Source organism: Ovis canadensis, chromosome 7, assembly GCF_042477335.2.
Source record: "Ovis canadensis isolate MfBH-ARS-UI-01 breed Bighorn chromosome 7, ARS-UI_OviCan_v2, whole genome shotgun sequence".
NCBI lineage: Eukaryota > Metazoa > Chordata > Mammalia > Artiodactyla > Bovidae > Ovis > Ovis canadensis.
The window spans coordinates 94,709,515-94,726,576 of NC_091251.1; the positions used below are offsets into that span (position 1 = coordinate 94,709,515).

General features: G+C 45.0%; 1 protein-coding gene and 1 long non-coding RNA gene across 5 annotated transcripts in view; both read right to left on the minus strand.

Moving 5' to 3' along the window:
• The window catches only part of DPF3 (double PHD fingers 3), a 277,364-nt gene that overhangs the window by 204,263 nt on the left and 56,039 nt on the right, over positions 1-17,062 (minus strand). The gene's annotated exons all lie outside the window — the stretch shown is intronic.
• LOC138444197 (uncharacterized) lies at positions 1,019-15,466 on the minus strand. Its single transcript, XR_011258408.1, has 3 exons — positions 15,412-15,466; positions 11,699-11,750; positions 1,019-1,243 (listed from the first exon to the last, which is right to left on the minus strand). It is a non-coding gene; the product is annotated as an uncharacterized lncRNA (long non-coding RNA).

Genomic DNA, 17,062 nt, shown 5'->3' on the forward strand with positions numbered 1-17,062 from the left:
GCAACTGGAAATACGCGGCTGGTATCCAAGATCGGTTCCAAGCAAGCTCCAGAAGGCAAGAAGGGAGACCAGCCAAGGAGAAAAGACTGCTGCGCCTACCACGCCAGCCCCCAGGCCCCCCGCCTCTTCCAGCTCACAGGCCCTGCAGGTTCCTGGTAACGGTGCCACCCAGTGTTGTCAAAATAGCGAGCAGCTGGAAAGAATTCCAGAATGAAATCTACGTGCCTCTGCAGCTTCCTAAATGGCTGCAACTGTGGCGGCTAAACCCGCTAATGTGCTAAGCATTTTCTGGCAGGGCCGGCAGGCAGGACTGGTATTTTGGGAGCTGGGAGGGGCTTGCAGGCGTCATCCTTGGCAAGTCCTGGAAGGAGGTGGAGGCAAGGAGAACCAACCCAGAATGCTTCCCGTGAAGTCACCGGGAGCCACCGGGAATCCCTGGAGCGCTGGGCGCTGGGCCTGGGGGGCAGCACCGGAGGGCACAGAGGCCTCCTGGGGCAACAGGGGAGGGGCTCCAGGGTGCAGCGGACGCTCTTTCTGCTGACGCAGAGCGGTGTGATGCTGTCCTCGAGGCCAGCAGCCCGGCCAGGCCCTGTCTGTTTGCCTCTGAGGTGACAGGGCAGGGCCTGTGGTGACCAAGCAAAGGACAAGAAGCCAATGCCCAGGGCAAGCCAGCAAGACTCACTGAGAGGGCTCTGAGGATAAGGTCATTCCACACGGTTGGGACATCACAACAGGGCTGGGGACAAGGGGAACTTTCATACATGGTGACCTCGGATTTCACCCCAGCGCCTCAAGCAGTAACTTCTCATGGCGCCCTGGTGTTTGAGAGCTCTTTTAAAATATGAGCCCAGGGACTCCTCCTATGATTAAGACTCTGCCTTCTAATGCCAGGGGTATGGTTTCAATCCCTGGCTGGGGAATTATGATCTCATATACCTCAGGGTATGGCAAAAAAAAAAAAAATTAAGTAGATTTTAAAAACTTGTAAAATTATTTTTTTTAATATGATACCAGGAAAAGAAGCAAACCCCCAAATCTGGATCAAAAGTAGGTCCCGGCGTTCCTTTGTCCTTGATGTGCTCAACTTCTTGGAGAAACCAGAGGGTTCTGACAGAGTGAAGAGGCGGATGCTGGGGACCAGGAGATGGAGCTGGTGAAGAACCCTTTCCCAAGGAGACACCGGGGACACGAAGTGGTGAGAGGACAGAGCCGTGCAGCTCAGATGACAGAGACACGGGTCAATCTGGGAACACAGAAGCCAGTAAAACCCTGACAGGATTCAGTCTGGAGGGGAAAAAAATCCCAACTGATAGAAACTGCTGAGAGCCTGCAGCTTTTAAAGCCCTTCTAGCAAAAGGATCTTTGGAAGCTTTGCAAACCCTGACCACACAGCCAGTCAGCCGCAGCCTGGCCCACAGAGCTGAGAGCTTTTGCTAAATCAGAACAAACCTACTCACAAATATCTCATCCTGGCCTCCCCCTGGCACCCGTTCCTTTCCTGTCTGTGTGTCTGCCTTCCTCGGAAATGAAGTCGTCCCCGACCAGAGGCGGGAGAGTGCTGAAGAGGCCAAGGGGAGCTGAGGGGCCCGACAGCAATCTCAGCTCCACTACTCACTAGCCACTGACCCCGGGCAAGGCACTGAATCTTTATGAGACTCATTTTTTAATCTGCAAAAGTGGAGATAGAGAAGCTGCGATTGGGGACTTTCCTGGCGGGCCAGTGGTTGGGACTTCTCACTCGCAGTGCAGGGGACATGGGTTTGATCCCTGGTCAGGGAAATATTAATAAGATCGGGCATGCTGCATGGTGTAGCCAGTTTTTCTTTTTTTCTTTTAAAGCTGTGACTGGAAGGTTGGTGGGAGGACTGAGATTGAACACAGAGCCAGGGTCGCTCCAGGAGGGCTGGTCCCCACCTCCCCACCTTCCTCTCCAAGGCCTCCAGCACCTTGTTCAACGTGGGGAGGATGCAGATCAGTGAGCGTTAAAGTTGGGGAGACAAAAGGATATGTATATAAAACAACCAGTCATAAATTTAATTGAATCCCCTCTAACAGCACCCTTGCCCACCCACCCGCCTTCCCCCATAGTCTCTCAGTAGACCTGTTTTAGCAGGGCCTCTGTGTTTAGAACTCTCGGTGGACACCATCCATGTTCTATTCTGTGAGCCCAGAAGGGAGCTTCATTCAATAGACATTACCCCCAGGGGTGAGCAAAGTTGCAGCCCTACTAAAGCATTTTTTAGTGTTACCATCTTCAGGAAGGCTTTTCTGAGGCTTCCCATGGCTTCCCTCTTTCTTCTTGCAGTGCCAGAAGCATTTCCTTATGGAGCTCATTAAATTCTGCCTTTGTAATACTTGAGGTATGTTTATGTGTACGATTGCAGCTAGGGTTGGATCTGACCTTTATATTCCCTGCAGCACCTAGTAGGATACTAATTCATTTCACAAGGCCAGCATTAACCTGGTACCCTAACTAGTCAAAGGCATTACCAATTTTTTTTTTTTTCATTTTAAAAACCTCAACCCTTACCTCACATCATATATAAACATTAACTCAATACGAATCATACAGCTAAATATAAGAACTGAAACTATGAAACTTCTAGAAGAAAATGAGGGAGAAAATCATTGTGACTTTGGATTAAGCAAGGAGGAGAAAATGGCAACCCACCCCAGTATCCTTGCCTAGACAATCCCATGGACAGAGGATCCTGGCAGGCTATAGTCCATAGGGTCACACAGAGTCTAACACGACTGAAGCAACATAGCACAGCACTCAGCAGCACAAAGATTTCTTTGAGAGACACAAAGTGCACAATCCATAGAAGAAAAAAAAATTGACATACTGGACTTGATCAGAATTTAAAACATCTGCTCTTTGAAAGGCACTAATAAGAAAATAAAAACACAAGCCACAGATTTGAAGCAAATATTTGCAAATCGTATATCTGATAAAGTCTATGTAGTCAGAATATATAAAGAACTCTTAAAACTCAATAATAAGACAAATGACCCAATTTTTTTAATGGCCAAAAGAACTGAATAGACATTTCACAAAAGAAGTAATACAGATAGCCAAAAGGCCTGTGAAAAAAAATGTTCAACACCATTAGTCATCAGGAAAATGCAATTAAAATCACAATGAGATATCACTGAACATCTATTATACTGGCTAAAATTAAAAAGACTGGCAATGCCACACATTGGCAAGGATATAGAATAACTGGAACTCTCATGTACTGCTGGTGGGAATGCACCACTTTGGAAGGCACTTTAGCAGTTTTTATAAAACTAAATATACACTTCTGACCCAGCAATCCCACTCCTAGGCATTTGCTGAAGAGAAATGAAAACATAGGTCTGCACAAAGACCTACATATATAAATGTTCATAGCAGCTTTATTTATAATGCCCCAAACTTGGAAACAGGCCAAGTGTTCATCAATTGATAAATGAATACACAAGTGGTGAAACATGCATACAATGGAACGCATCCATACAGTGACTGGGATGAAGCTTAAGTGCATTGTATTAGTTTCCTATTCCTGCTGTAATGAATTATCACAGGCCTAGTGGCTTAAAACACTACACATTTACTCTCTTATAGTTCTAGAGATTGTAAGTCCAAAATCAGTCTCCCGGGGCTACTGTCAAGGTGTCAGCAGAACTAGATCCGTCTAGAGGATCTGAGGAGAAAATCCCTTTATGTTTTCCAGTCTCTAGAGAAGACCTGCACTCCTTGGCACATGTCCCTTCCTCAAGGCCACCAGTAGAGCATCTCTCTTCCCCGCCTCCCACCTCTGCTTTGAAGGAGTAGGAGTTTCACCAAAGGCACAGAGGCGTAGCAACTTTGGGGAATTTCAGTATTTCCAGGGTATATGATGTTACATTTCAAAGATAAGGAAACTAAGATTCAGGGAAATCAAGTATCTCACCCCAGGTCTAGGACATGGTGAAAAACAGAGATTAAGACCAACCCCAAGAAAAAGAAATGCAAAAAAGCAAAATGGCTGTCCGTGGAGGCCTTACAAATAGCTGTGAAAAGAAGACAAGTGAAAAGCAAAGGAGAAAAGGAAAGATATACCCATTTGAATGAAGAGTTCCAAAGAATAGCAAGGAGCGATTAGGAAGCCTTCCTCAGCGATCAATGCAAAGAAATAGAGGAAAACAATAGAATGGGAAAGACCAGAGATCTCTTCAAGAAAATTAGAGATACCAAGGGAACATTTCATGCAAAGATGGGCTCAATAAAGGACAGAAATGGTATGGACCTAACAGAAGCAGAAAATAATAAAGAGAAGTGACAAGACTACACAGAAGAACTGTACAAAAAAAGATCCTCAAGACCCAGGTAATCATGATGGTATGATCACTCACACTCACCTAGAGCCAGACATCCTGGAATGTGAAGTCAAGTGAGCCTTAGGAAGCATCACTGCAAACAAAGTTAGTGGCAGTGATGGAATTCCAGTTGAGCTATTTCAAATCCTGCAAGATGATGCTGTGAAAGTGCTGCACTTAATATGCCAGTAAATTTGGAAAACTCAGCAGTGGCCACAGGACTGGAAAAGATCAGTTTTCATTCCAATCCCAAAGAAAGGCAATGCCAAAGCATGCTCAAACTACCACACAATTGCACTCATCTCACATGCTAGTAAAGTAATGCTCAAAATTCTCCAAGCCAGGCTTCAGCAATACGTGAACCGTGAACTTCCAGATGTTCAAGCTGGTTTTAGAAAAGGCAGAGGAACCAGAGATCAAATTGCCAACATCCGCTGGATCATCGAAAAAGCAAGATAGTTCCAGAAAAACATCTGTTTCTGCTTTATTGACTATGCCAAAGCCTTTGACTGTGTGGATCACAAGAAACTGTAGAAAATTCTGAAAGAGATGGGAATACCAGACCACCTGACCGGCCTCTTGAGAAACCTGTATGCAGGTCAGGAAACAACAGTTAGAACTGGACATGAAACAACAGACTGGTTCCAAATCAGGAAAGGAGTCCGTCAAGGCTGTATATTGCCACCCTGCTTATTTAACTTATATGCAGAGTACATCATGAGAAATGCTGGGCTGGAAGAAACACAAGCTGGAATCAAGATTGCTGGGAGAAATATCAATAACCTAAGATATGCAGATGACACCACATTTATGGCAGAAACTGAAGAGGAACCAAAGAGTCTTTTGATGAAGGTGAAAGAGGATAGTGAAAAAGTTGGTTTAAGGCTCAACATTCAGAAAACTAAGATCATGGCATCCAGTCCCATCACTTCATGGCAAATAGATGTGGAAACAGTGGCTGACTTTCTTTTTGGGGGCTCCAAAATCACTGGAGATGGTGACTGCAGCCATGAAATAAAAAGATGCTTACTCCTTGGAAGGAAAGTTATGACCAACCTAGACAGCATATTGAAAAGCAGAGACATTACTTTGTCAACAAAGGTCTGTCTAGTCAAGGCTATGGTTTTTCCAGTAGTCATGTAAGAATGTGAGAGTTGGACCATAAAGAAAGCTGAGTGCCGAAGAATTGATGCTTTTGAACTGTGGGGTTGGAGAAGGCTCTTGAGAGTCCCTTGGACTGCAAAGAGATCCAACCAGTCCATCCTAAAGGAGATCAGTCCTGGGTGTTCACTGGAAGGATTGATGTTGAAGCTGAAACTCCAATACTTTGTCCACATGATGCAAAGAGCTGACTCATTGGAAAAGACCCTGATGCTGGGAAAGATTGAGGGCAGGAGGAGAAGGGGACGACAGAGGATGAGATGGTTGGTTGGCTTCACCAACTCAATAGACATAAGTTTGGGTAAACTCCAGGAGTTGGTGATGGACAGGGAGGCCTGGTGTGCTGTGGTTCATGGGGTCACAAAGAGTCGGACGTGACTGAGTGACTGAACTGAACTAAACTGAATGTTCAAGCCCAAGGCCTCAGAATCCAAATCCAGAGATTTTCCCAGTACATGTGAGCCGTCAAACATCCCCACACTGACCTTGAAGGCCTCCAGCCTTGGGTGCTGAATGGGTACCTCCACCATGTCTCAGAGCCCTGTGCCCCCTGCCCACTCCATCAGAGATGACCCCTGCCTCCGGACACCTAGAAGCAGCTCAGCCTGTGGCATCAACATGACCCTGGGTCTTTGGCTCCCACCACCCTGGGGCCAGCTGATTCCCAGCCCCAGTTGGATGAAGTTATTACCTTAATAAGATTGATATTTGCATCCTGCTTTTTATTTGTCAGCGCTCATTCACATAGATTATTTTCCTTGAATTTCCCATTGTGTGAGGCTAAGGGTGCAGCTATTATCAATCTCACTTCATAGATCAGAAAGCTGAGGTGCTGGGGATGGAAGAAGGCTGGCCACACTCACGCAGCAAGTGTGTAAAAACCAAATCAGAATTTACTGTGGGCTTCCTGCTCCCCACACCATGTACATGCAAGCATGCTAAGTCACTTCAGTCAACCCTACGGACAGTAGCCTCCAGGCTTCTCTGTCCATGGGATTCTCCAGGCAAGAATACTGGACTAGGTGGCCATGTCCTCCTCCAGGGGATCTTCCCGACCGACGGATCAAACCTGTATCTCTCACGTCTCTTGCACTGACGGGAGGGTTCTTTACCGTGGGAAGCTCTCCCACAGCACAAGCGCCTATAGCTCAGAGAACAGAACTGGGGCAAGCCTGCTAACCTCACTGAGCCTCACCTTTCCTGACCTGTAGGACGGATAATGGGGTAATGTCTGCCCTGCCTATCACACAATGCATGAACAAAAAAGTTTCAAAAGGTAGAAGAAAGTGCATAAAAGTATTTTGGATACTCAAAATGTACAAAAGGTAAGGAACTGTTCTGATTATATTCTCAAGGAATGTAATCTTCTTTGTTTCTTTCATTCCCTCAGAAAGCCAGTTTCTTCTGCCTTCTTTATCTCTGGTTAAAGCAGAGAAGTTCTAACCAACAGCTCAACTTAAATCTCAAGGTCAATATTGAATTCTACCTTCCAGTGTCACCCTTTCAGGAATCAAGAACTGGCAAGTCCCCACCCCCACCCCCATCCCATCCTCTCTTTAAAGCTAGAAATTGCCAGGTCTCACTTTCTGTTCTCATTCCCTCTTGTCTCTCTCCAATCAGAACCAACCTACACATTGCTAAAGCAACACTCCCAGCACATCTCTCAGTGGCTTGTGCCCCCCCATCCCATGGGACAGAGTCTGGAGGTCCTCCACAGGCTGCCGCTGTCCCTGCCAGCCTCTCTGACTTGTCTCCCACAGCTACTTCTCGCCAGGTGAGGCCAAGTGGCCCGCATTTCACGAAAGCTCTGCCCTCTGCTTACCTTATACCCCACTGTGTGGATCTGTGTGTCCTTAGTTGCCCAGTCGTGTTTGACTCTTCACCACTCCATGGACTGTAGCCCAGCGGGCTCCTCTGTCCATGGGATTTTTCAGGCAAGAATACTGGAGTGGGTAGCCATTTCTTTCTCCAGGAGATCTTCCTGACCCAGGGATCGAACTTGCGCTTCCTGTGTCTCCTGCATTGGCAGGAGGATTCTTTACCTGCTGAGCCAGCAGGGAAGATATATCTCCTCTAAGAACTCCCCTTCCCACTAGTCACTCAACTGTTGAGGAAGAATCAAATGAGTCCTTCAACTCTTCACATAAACCTCAACACATTCCAAGTGAAGCAAAGAACTGAGGTTAAAAAAAAATTTTTTTAAGAAAGAATTATATAGGTGATTATCTATCTGATAGCTGAATGGGAGTGTGGAATTTCTAAGATAAACAGCAGTGAAATAAATCAGTGGCTCACAAAAGAAAAACAGTAACATCTACATAAGTTCTACTTATTTTAAGTGGATATCAGTATCAAAAATAAGTTAGTAAAATCAAACTTGACCTCATGTAAATATAGAAAGTAACTCCAAATTTAGAATTAAATTAAGCATTAAGATTATAAAATTTCCAAAAGAAAACATAAAGGGAAATCTTAGTACAGGCAAAATTTTCTCAGGACACAAAAGCAAGAAACACAAAAGGAAAAGATAAAGTTGAACTTTGTCAAACTTAAAAGTTTCTCTTCTTCAAAAGACTCTTAAAGACAGGAATAGCAGTTGCCCAACTGTGTTAGTGGAATTGATCTCAATGAATTGTATATTTAACATAATTAAAATGGCAGCTTTTATGTTACATATATTTTGGGGAAAAAACACTCTGTTAGGAAGATGAATAGGCAAAACACAATCTGAGAGAAATTATTCATCATACATCTATATGATGAAGGACTTATATCTAGAATGCATAAAGAACCCTAGCATTTCAGTACTGAGAAGACAAACCAATTTTTTTTAATGGGCAAAGATTCGAACAGACACAGTCAGTCAACAAGCACATGAAAATATACTTAATATCATTAGTCATCAGGAAAACGCAAACTGAAACCATACCCACTAAAATAATTAAAATTTTAAAAACTGATAATATTAAGTGGTGGTGAAGATGCATAGCAACCTAAATGCTCATACATTTTGGGAATATAAAATGGCTCAGCCACTTCAGAAGAGTGTGGCAGTCGCTTATATAGAAACATGTGCTTGCTATAGGACTGAGCAGCTTCATGTCTATGAATTTACCCAAAAAGGGAGGAAAAAATATGTCTACAAAAAGACTTGCACACAGTTGCTCACAGCAGCTTCATTCATTGTAACCAAAAACTGACAGCAACCCAGATGTCCATCAACTGGTGAGTGGATAAAAAATTGTTGTATAGTCATAGAGTGGAATAAAAAGCAACAAACTACTACCATACACAAAAACAATAATGGGTAAATCTTAAAAAAAAAAAAAGGCTAAAAATAAGCTAGATTCTAAAAAACACATACAGTATGATTCTATTTACATGAAATTTTAGCATCAACAAAACAAATCTATAGTGTTAGAAAGCAGATCACTGGTTACCTGGGGCAAGAGATGGGGTGGACTGCAAAGAGGCCCAAGGAAATTTGGGGGGAATGATAGAAACAGTCTGTCCTGGTTGTGGTTACATGGGAATATACACTTGTCAAAATCCAGAGAACGATATACTTCAATGAAGACAATTTATTGTGTGTAAATAATATCATAATAAAGTTGGTTTAAGGTAATATAAAAGTCAAACCACAAAGTACTAAAAATATTTGCCACATATATGTCAGATATGACAAATCGGTATCAGTAAGTGCCCACATAAGTCGATATTTAAAGCACTGACAACTTAACAGATAAAAGGCCAAAGGACACATAAGCCACACAACAGGAAATAAGAATAGCTAATAAACAAGTAAGAAATTTAAAAAGTGAAATGCCATATTTCACATACTAAATTAGCAATGCTTTTTGTTTAATGATAAGGCTACTATTGTAGGGCAAGATAAGCACCCTTCTGGCGAAAACATAAATTGGTACATCTCTGGAATACAGTTTGGCAATAAGGATCCAGAGACAACAATTTCTTGATTATTTTACTTACTCCTAGGAACCTATGCTAAAAATAATCAAAACTAGAGATCAATATGCAAGAATTTTCATTACTGACTTAAGACAAGCCACTACACTGAGTAAATATGAATATCAGTATGATAAAATAGCAAATGCTTGTCCAGAGAAGGAACTTAACAAATATATTTTAAATGTACTTTTATATACTATATATGAACTTTTTAAGAAAGAGCTATATAGGTGACTTACACTAGTGGGTAAAGAAATGTATATGTAATTTTTCTCATTATAACAAAGATTAGAAATCACCTAAATACCCATCAAGAGAGGTGAAATTAAATAAATCACGGTGTATCCACACAATGAAATACAGTACATCTATTAAAAATCGGACAGATATATACCTATTGATATGGATCTCTGAAATATATTGTTAAATTGAAAAAGCAAGGTGCAGAACAGAGCATTTAGAATGCAAGCTATTTTAGAGGGAAAAAAAGGATCAGTTCAGTTCAGTCACTCAGTCTTGTTCAACTCTTTGAGACCCCATGAACTGCAGCACGCCAGGCCTCCCTATCCATCACCAACTCCCGGAGTTCAACCAAACTCATGTCCATTGAGTCGGTGATGCCATCCAGCCATCTCATCCTCTGTCATCCCCTCATACACATTTATACTCATAGAACAACTCCAGAAAGAATAGGGAAGAAACAAAATGAGTGACAGTGTTTGGCTCTGTGTTAAAGAACTAGGGGGACTTCCCTGGCGGTTCAGTGGTTAGGGGGACTTCCCTGGCGGTTCAGTGGTTAGGGGGCCAAGCCTTCACTGCCACGTATGTGCACTCAGTTGCTACGTTGGGTGCAACTCTTTGAGGCTCCTCTATCCATGGAATTTCCCAGGCAAGAATACTGCAGTGGGTTACCATTTCCTCCTCCAGGGGATCTTCCCGACCCAGGGATTGAACCTGCATCTCCTGCATTGACAGGCAGATTCTTTACCATTGAGCCACCTGGGAAGCCCTTCATCGCCATGGCCAGGGTTCAATCCCTGGTCTGGGAACTAAGACCCTGCAAGCTGAGAAGTGCGGCTAAAAAATAAAAGGTAAACTGAAGAACTAAGGTCTGAGGATGGGAGGAGACTTATCTTCCTCTCCTGTTTACTCTCTGTAGCGTTTTAATTTTTTACCACTTTAGAAGTCTTTCTTTTTCAAAAAGTAAAGCCCTCTTTAAAAAAAAAAAAAAAAGAACACATTTTTTAGGAGAAGAAAGGAAAGTATTATGAGTTGAATCATGTCTTCTCAAAAGGCATATGTTAAAGTCCTGACCCCCAGTATCCCTGATCTTACTTGGAAACAGGGTCATTGCAGACCTAACTAGTTAAAATGAGGTAGTTAGGGTGGGCCCTAATCCTGTATGCGCTTCCCAGTGGCTCAGTGGTAAACAATCTGCCTGCCAAAGTAGGAGACAAGGGTTTGATCCCTGGGTTGGGAAGCTCCCTGGAGAAAGGAATAGCTACCCACTCCAGTATCCTTGCCTGGGAAATCCCATCGACAGAGGAGCCTGACAGGTTGCCATCCATGGTGTCGAAAAAAGAGTTGGGCAAGACTTACCGACTGCACAACAAGTAATCCAGTATAACTGATGTCCTTATAAAAAGGGGAAATTTGCACACAGAGAAAACGCTGTATGAGGATGAAGGCAGAGATGAAGTGATGCTTCTGAAGCCAAGCATCATCAAAGACTGCCAGCAAACCTCCAGAAGCTAAAAGAGGCCCAAAGAGCTCTCCCTCAAAACTCTCAGAAGGATCCTAGACCACCAACACCTTGGTCTTGGCTTTCTGGCCTCCAGAGCTGGGAAGCAGTAAATTTCTGTTGTTTAAGCCTCTTAGTCTGTGGTACTTTATTACAGCAGACTAATATAGGGAGGAATATTAACATGAAATCAAACAACAAAAATAATAATGATAAGGATCAAACCTACCATTCTAGAAACAAACATATCAACACCTCGTCCCATAACCAATCCACCCATCACCTCACCCCACTCCCATGCCTGTAGCAATGGGTAAATGCTTCACATTCTCTCTCCCTCCCTGCCCCACCCACTCACACACATGTACACACACACATACACACAAACACACACACATAAACACTTAATTTTTAAAGGTACAACAACAAACAAAGGCATGTGGCTTTATTACAACCTCATGTGTATGTCAGAACCGTCCCACTCACCTAAAGAGCACTGGGCCATTGTCCAGAGTCCCATGATGTTGCATCAAAGACACTGGAAGAGAAGAACATGCTAGAACACCCCTGGTAACTCCAGCTAGTGACTCAGCTTTTGTCTGTGGCATGGAACCTATCCATTCCAACAGTGCCCAAGACCATCTTCAACAAGGACCCCGTAGCTTCCACAACTATACTGTAGTTCTGTCAGCCATTGCACCCAGCGTACCACCTGAACAGAGCTGCTCTTGGGGCAAGAGCGCTAACAGCATGGTCCCACGCCATCTGCCTCCCCCAACGCCTCCATTGCAGGCTCCAGACCACCCCCTGCCCCGCCCCCAACAAGACTCCATCAAGTTTCCCAGCAGCCCTTGCTCCCACCTTCTAGACTGGAAGGCTAGAATTTTCTTTCCAGGGGCCTTTCCTTTTGTCATCCCTATTTTTGGCCAGGGCTAAAAAAGCAAAACAGAAAGCCACTAAAGCAAAACCAAACTCTTGGTCATAAAAAGCAAGTGAGCTGGGAGAGATTTTATAGACAGAGCTCAGAAGTTCAAAAGACCCTGTAGCTGAGATTTCAAAATGGCAGCTAGCTAAATGCCACTTGGTCTAAATCGGCTTATCCAAACGTCCTTCCCAATCTCCAAGGGGGTGTCCATAATTACTAGCATAGCCACCTGCAAATGTGGAATCTGAATCTGCCTTCTTTCAAAGATTAGAGAGGTGGGACCACGAAGCTTAGCTCCCAATGCCAGAGAAGAGGTTGGAAGGGAAGAGAGAAGGGGAGACGGGAGACCTTCACAGCAGCATGCAAGGACATGGCAAGCTCGGCCCATTCCATATCTCAGCTATTATGCCTTCCCAACTGGCTTGGCCAAAATCCAGGGAGACTCCAGACTGGTGAGTCTGTGAATGTGAGGCAGAGATAAGCGACACTGAGAGGAAGCCCTCGCCCACAGTTATAAATGGGCTGCAGCACTGCTGGAGCAAGGAGCCAAGGGAATCTTCCATTTCCAAGACATTTCTGCACTCTGTGCTGCTCCTGGAGATTAAGAATTCTCTTTATTGGTTTTCTCCCACTCTCTGAAAGGTAACTAAGCAGTTACCCTGAGAACACAAAAAAATCAGGGGGATTTGGAAGGTTTTTATTTTTAATGTGTTGAAACATGTTGACCTTAGATACTTGTTTGGAATAAAAGTGGGACAGTAGAAAGTTGCATTCTTTCGTTCATCTCTGGGGCAGTCATCCTGTGCCATGCCTCTGATAGACAGGGAGGAGACCCATCACCAACCTCAGCAAGGGATCTGCTTTGGGAACTCAGAAAAAAAGATGCATATCCTTCCAGAAGGAGGCTTGGCCTCTGCGGAAGGGTAGATGAAATCGGACAAACAGAAATAAGAGGAAGGCTCTCTTAGAGGGGGGAAGAGCATGAGCAAACTTCAGACGAGGGTGATGCTTGGCCTAGCAACGAGACTGGCTGGGGGAAGGGCAGGAAGACTTCATGGAAACTGAGGGATCTAGTGCTGGAAGTTTATCCACCCCCTTCACCGACTCTAGGGCATCCCTGAGTGTGTCGTATGCACCCTCCAAAGAGCGAACGCTGTCAACCTGGGGCCCCTGTGAAGTCTAGAGGACAAGAATGTCTGCCCCAAGCCTTACCCGGGGTCAGACGCCTGGAAAAAATTCCTGAGATTATTTGGTGTTGTCTGAGATGGATCTGGAGCCTCACTGGCTGAAGACAGAAGCGGCTTTTGGTGGGGCTGCCAGGCCTGGTCTGTGGCAAGCTCGAGGCACTGTCATGTATCAAAACGTTGGCACTTGCTGTTTACCAGTCTGGATCTGCTTTCCTTTCTCTTCTTTTATTCACTGTGATCCTTACAAACCATCTCCTCCCCGAAGATCTCCTGATCCCTTCATTTGCAATTAATCCACTGCCCTTTACACTCCTCCAACAAGTCGAGGTCTCTCTATTCCCATATGTGCTTACCTGTCTTGTCTTATAAGAGTCTCACTTCCCTCTACATATAAACACTTGAATGTTAAACAGCCAGGTCTTAAACATCTTTTGACCCCCAGCACCAATTCTTCCTGCAACTGAAGCTCTAATACTTTGGCCACCTGATGTAAAGAGCCGTCTCACTGGGAAAGACCCTGATGCTGAGAAAGATTGAGGGCAAAAGGAGAAGGGGGCGGCAGAGGGTAAGATGGTTAGATAGCATCAGTGACTCGATGGACATGAGTTTGAGCAAACTCCAGGAGATAGCAAAGGACAGAGGAGCCCGGCGTGCTGCAGTCCATGGGGTCACAAAGAGTCGGACACGACTGAATGACTGAAAGACAACAACCAACTCTTCCATTGCAGATACTCATCAAATACTTAATGAGTTGAATACACAGCCCCATAAGGAGTGACCTGGTCCTGGCTGACATCCCTTATTCCTGTATCCATCCATTCATTTGTCCAAAAAGCATGTGAGTGCCCAGGATCAGGCAAGCTAGCTCATCTCTTACAGAGCACACAGGAACTCTTCAACCAATCTGCTGAAAAGTGACTTTCAGCATTCAGGCTTCAGTATCAGGGACTTTTTTTCAGGTCCAGGACATAGAACATGCCACAGGATCACAGGACAAAAACCTGGCCACAACAAGGTGAACGTGGCCTACATCCTGATGCCCATATCTGTCCAAATGAAATGTCACGCCCTCAAGAACCACCCCTGGAGCAGACAGATTGTCTGGGAGATGGGTTAGGGCCCCCAAGGGCTCTGCCCAGCCCACCCAGGAGAAGGCTAGATATGCCTATCACAGAAGAGGGCAGAGTAAAGATATCCCTGCCACCTAAGTGCACAGTACTCCAGAGGTGCTGGGTAAAGGGCTGGCAATGTGGGGTGTGGGAAGAGTTCTAGGAGCCTTCCCAGAAGAGGAGACATGATCCTGGAGACAGGAAGATTTGCTGAAAGTCAGAAGAAAAGTCCACCCTGCTCAGAGCTCAAGAGGGGCAAATTCTTTGAGAAGGTGGTGTATCCAGGAACCGCTCTGCTCTGGGGACAAAAATAGGGGTGACGGTGACAGAGGAAGGTGGTAGGTTATGGACAATCGTTTATCTCAGGTCTCTTCCAGTTCCAGAGTTACAGGATCCTAATCTGAACCTCCTCCAGCAACAATTTGAAAAAGTTGCCCGAGTCCGGGGACTTCTGGAAAGAAAGTTGACTAGTTGCGTCAAACAATAAACCAAGAAGAAATTCTGAAGGGATAAATTTTCCTTATCGCTCCAAGACATGCATCAAAGCACCTAGCTGCTGTCTGCCCAGCCTGGGAAGATGATAATGGTTTCTAATGGCCTGTAAACAATAGAAGCGGCCTTTGTAATAAAGATTAACAAATTAATTCCTTAGGCTCCCTCCCTGCACCCTGCAGCGCCCTGCTCCCCCTGTGCTGGGACAGAGCAACCTTCAGGGACCTGAGAAGAGGAGGGATCCAGGCCCAAGACTTGATGCCTCTGAGGAAAATCAGACCTGTGGGCCGCAGGGGGGTGTGTCCCGAAGGAGGGTCACAAATCACCTCGTCCTCAATCTGGGTAAAAGGAAAAGAATCCCTCGTCTCGGAAAATATCAGAAACCAGAGAGAGAGACGAAACACCTGGAAACTGGCACAAGAGGTAAACTTCATTCTGACTCGGTGAGCTCACTCATTCATTCAGCAAACACTTGTATACACTTACTAGAGTGCCAGGCATCTGCAGAGGGTCCAAGAGAATACAAAGAAAACACCTGCCCTGCATGGAGTGACAGTCTGGGGGCTGGTGCAGGAATAAGGGGCCTGCACAGAGAAAGATAATACAGGCTAACGCAATATTTGCAAAGTGTTACCCACGTCGAGATGTCTATTTCCACTTCTTTGCTTCTTCTTTGATGTACCATGTTCAGCGTGGGTGACTGGGGTAGATGATATTCAGAAAACAGAGGAGTCAGAAAGAGGAGAAAGAAAGGGGGACACAAAAGAAAAAGGAAGCCAAGCCCCTCCTCCCTCCTGCCACTGTCCTCTCTACACTCAGTCCCAGTTCTGGGAAAGAAGAGGACCTATTGTCACTAGAGGCCTCAAGCAGGTCCAGGCCACCAAGTCACAATCCATGCCATGTCTGTTCCTGCACCAACAAGACGTGTTTTTGCTGAACTCTGCAAAATTCTGGCTATCTGGACTTTTCTATTTGATACACCAACTTCCAACACCCAACAACCTTCACTCTTAGACCTCCTCTGTGTGTGTGTGTGTATGTGTGTGTGTGCAGAGACACATGTGCATAACATTAATGGTGATATGATGGAGGGACATCTAAGGTTTTTTCACCCATGGTTCCAAAGTTAACAATGTCGCCTTTTGAAACTAATGATGAATACATTCTTTTGCGTCTGCTTAGCCTCTCATTTTTCAGTTCTTCAATAAATATTATCTCATGTTCATGCCACAAGTAACCTTGGGTGGCAACAAAGAATAAACACTGTTATCTCCACTTTAGATTTCTCCTCCTCTCTCCATTTGTTTTCCACTCAGCAACGGTTGAGCACCTATCATGTGCTGGTACCACGCAGGGTGTGACATCTACAAGACAGAGCAAAGCTAACGTGGGCACCCCCTCCATCAGCTTCACAGCACGGTAGGGGAGAGAGACGGACGCACAATCTGTTCTCCAGGACTTGGGGCAGGTTCCGGAGGAGATGACTGACTGTAAAAGATTTTGCCAAGTGAAAGACAGAAGAAAGGAGATTCCAGGGAGGTGGGCTGCTGTTTGTGCTCAGAGAAGAGTAAGCCGTCTGCTGTCTCCAGCCTATGGCATGAGTGGGGGTGAAGGGCACAGCCTGAGAAACGAGACTAAAGAGGTGGGCTGGGCCCTGACCAGAGAGCCAAGGAGCTTGGACTTTGTCCTGAGGGCAACGAGGAAACCAATGAGGGTTTTAAGCAGAGGCAGGTGATGTGATCAGATTTGTATTTTAGCAAGATTATTCTGGCTGCTGAGAAGAGAATGCGCTGGAATAGCAAGAGACTCAGCAGGCTCTGGAGACATTTCCAGAATAGAATCGACAGGACTGGGTGTCCCTTTGGAGGCAGGAGGAAAAGGAGGCTTTCTCATGAGAGCTCAGCCAAGACAGGAAACCAATAAGAAAGCAAGAGGCAGAGAAATTCAGTGTTTTGCCTAAGGTCACATAGACTACTTGATGACAGGCCCACGCCAGGAACCTAAAATTCTTCCCCGTAGAAACCCCTTGGTTTGCCATGTTAGCATCAACCAGTGACTTAGCCGTCATTATCCGCCAGGCTGTTTCCTTGTTCCCTGCTTGTCTCATGCAGCTTCGCTTTTCACCCTACAAAGATGA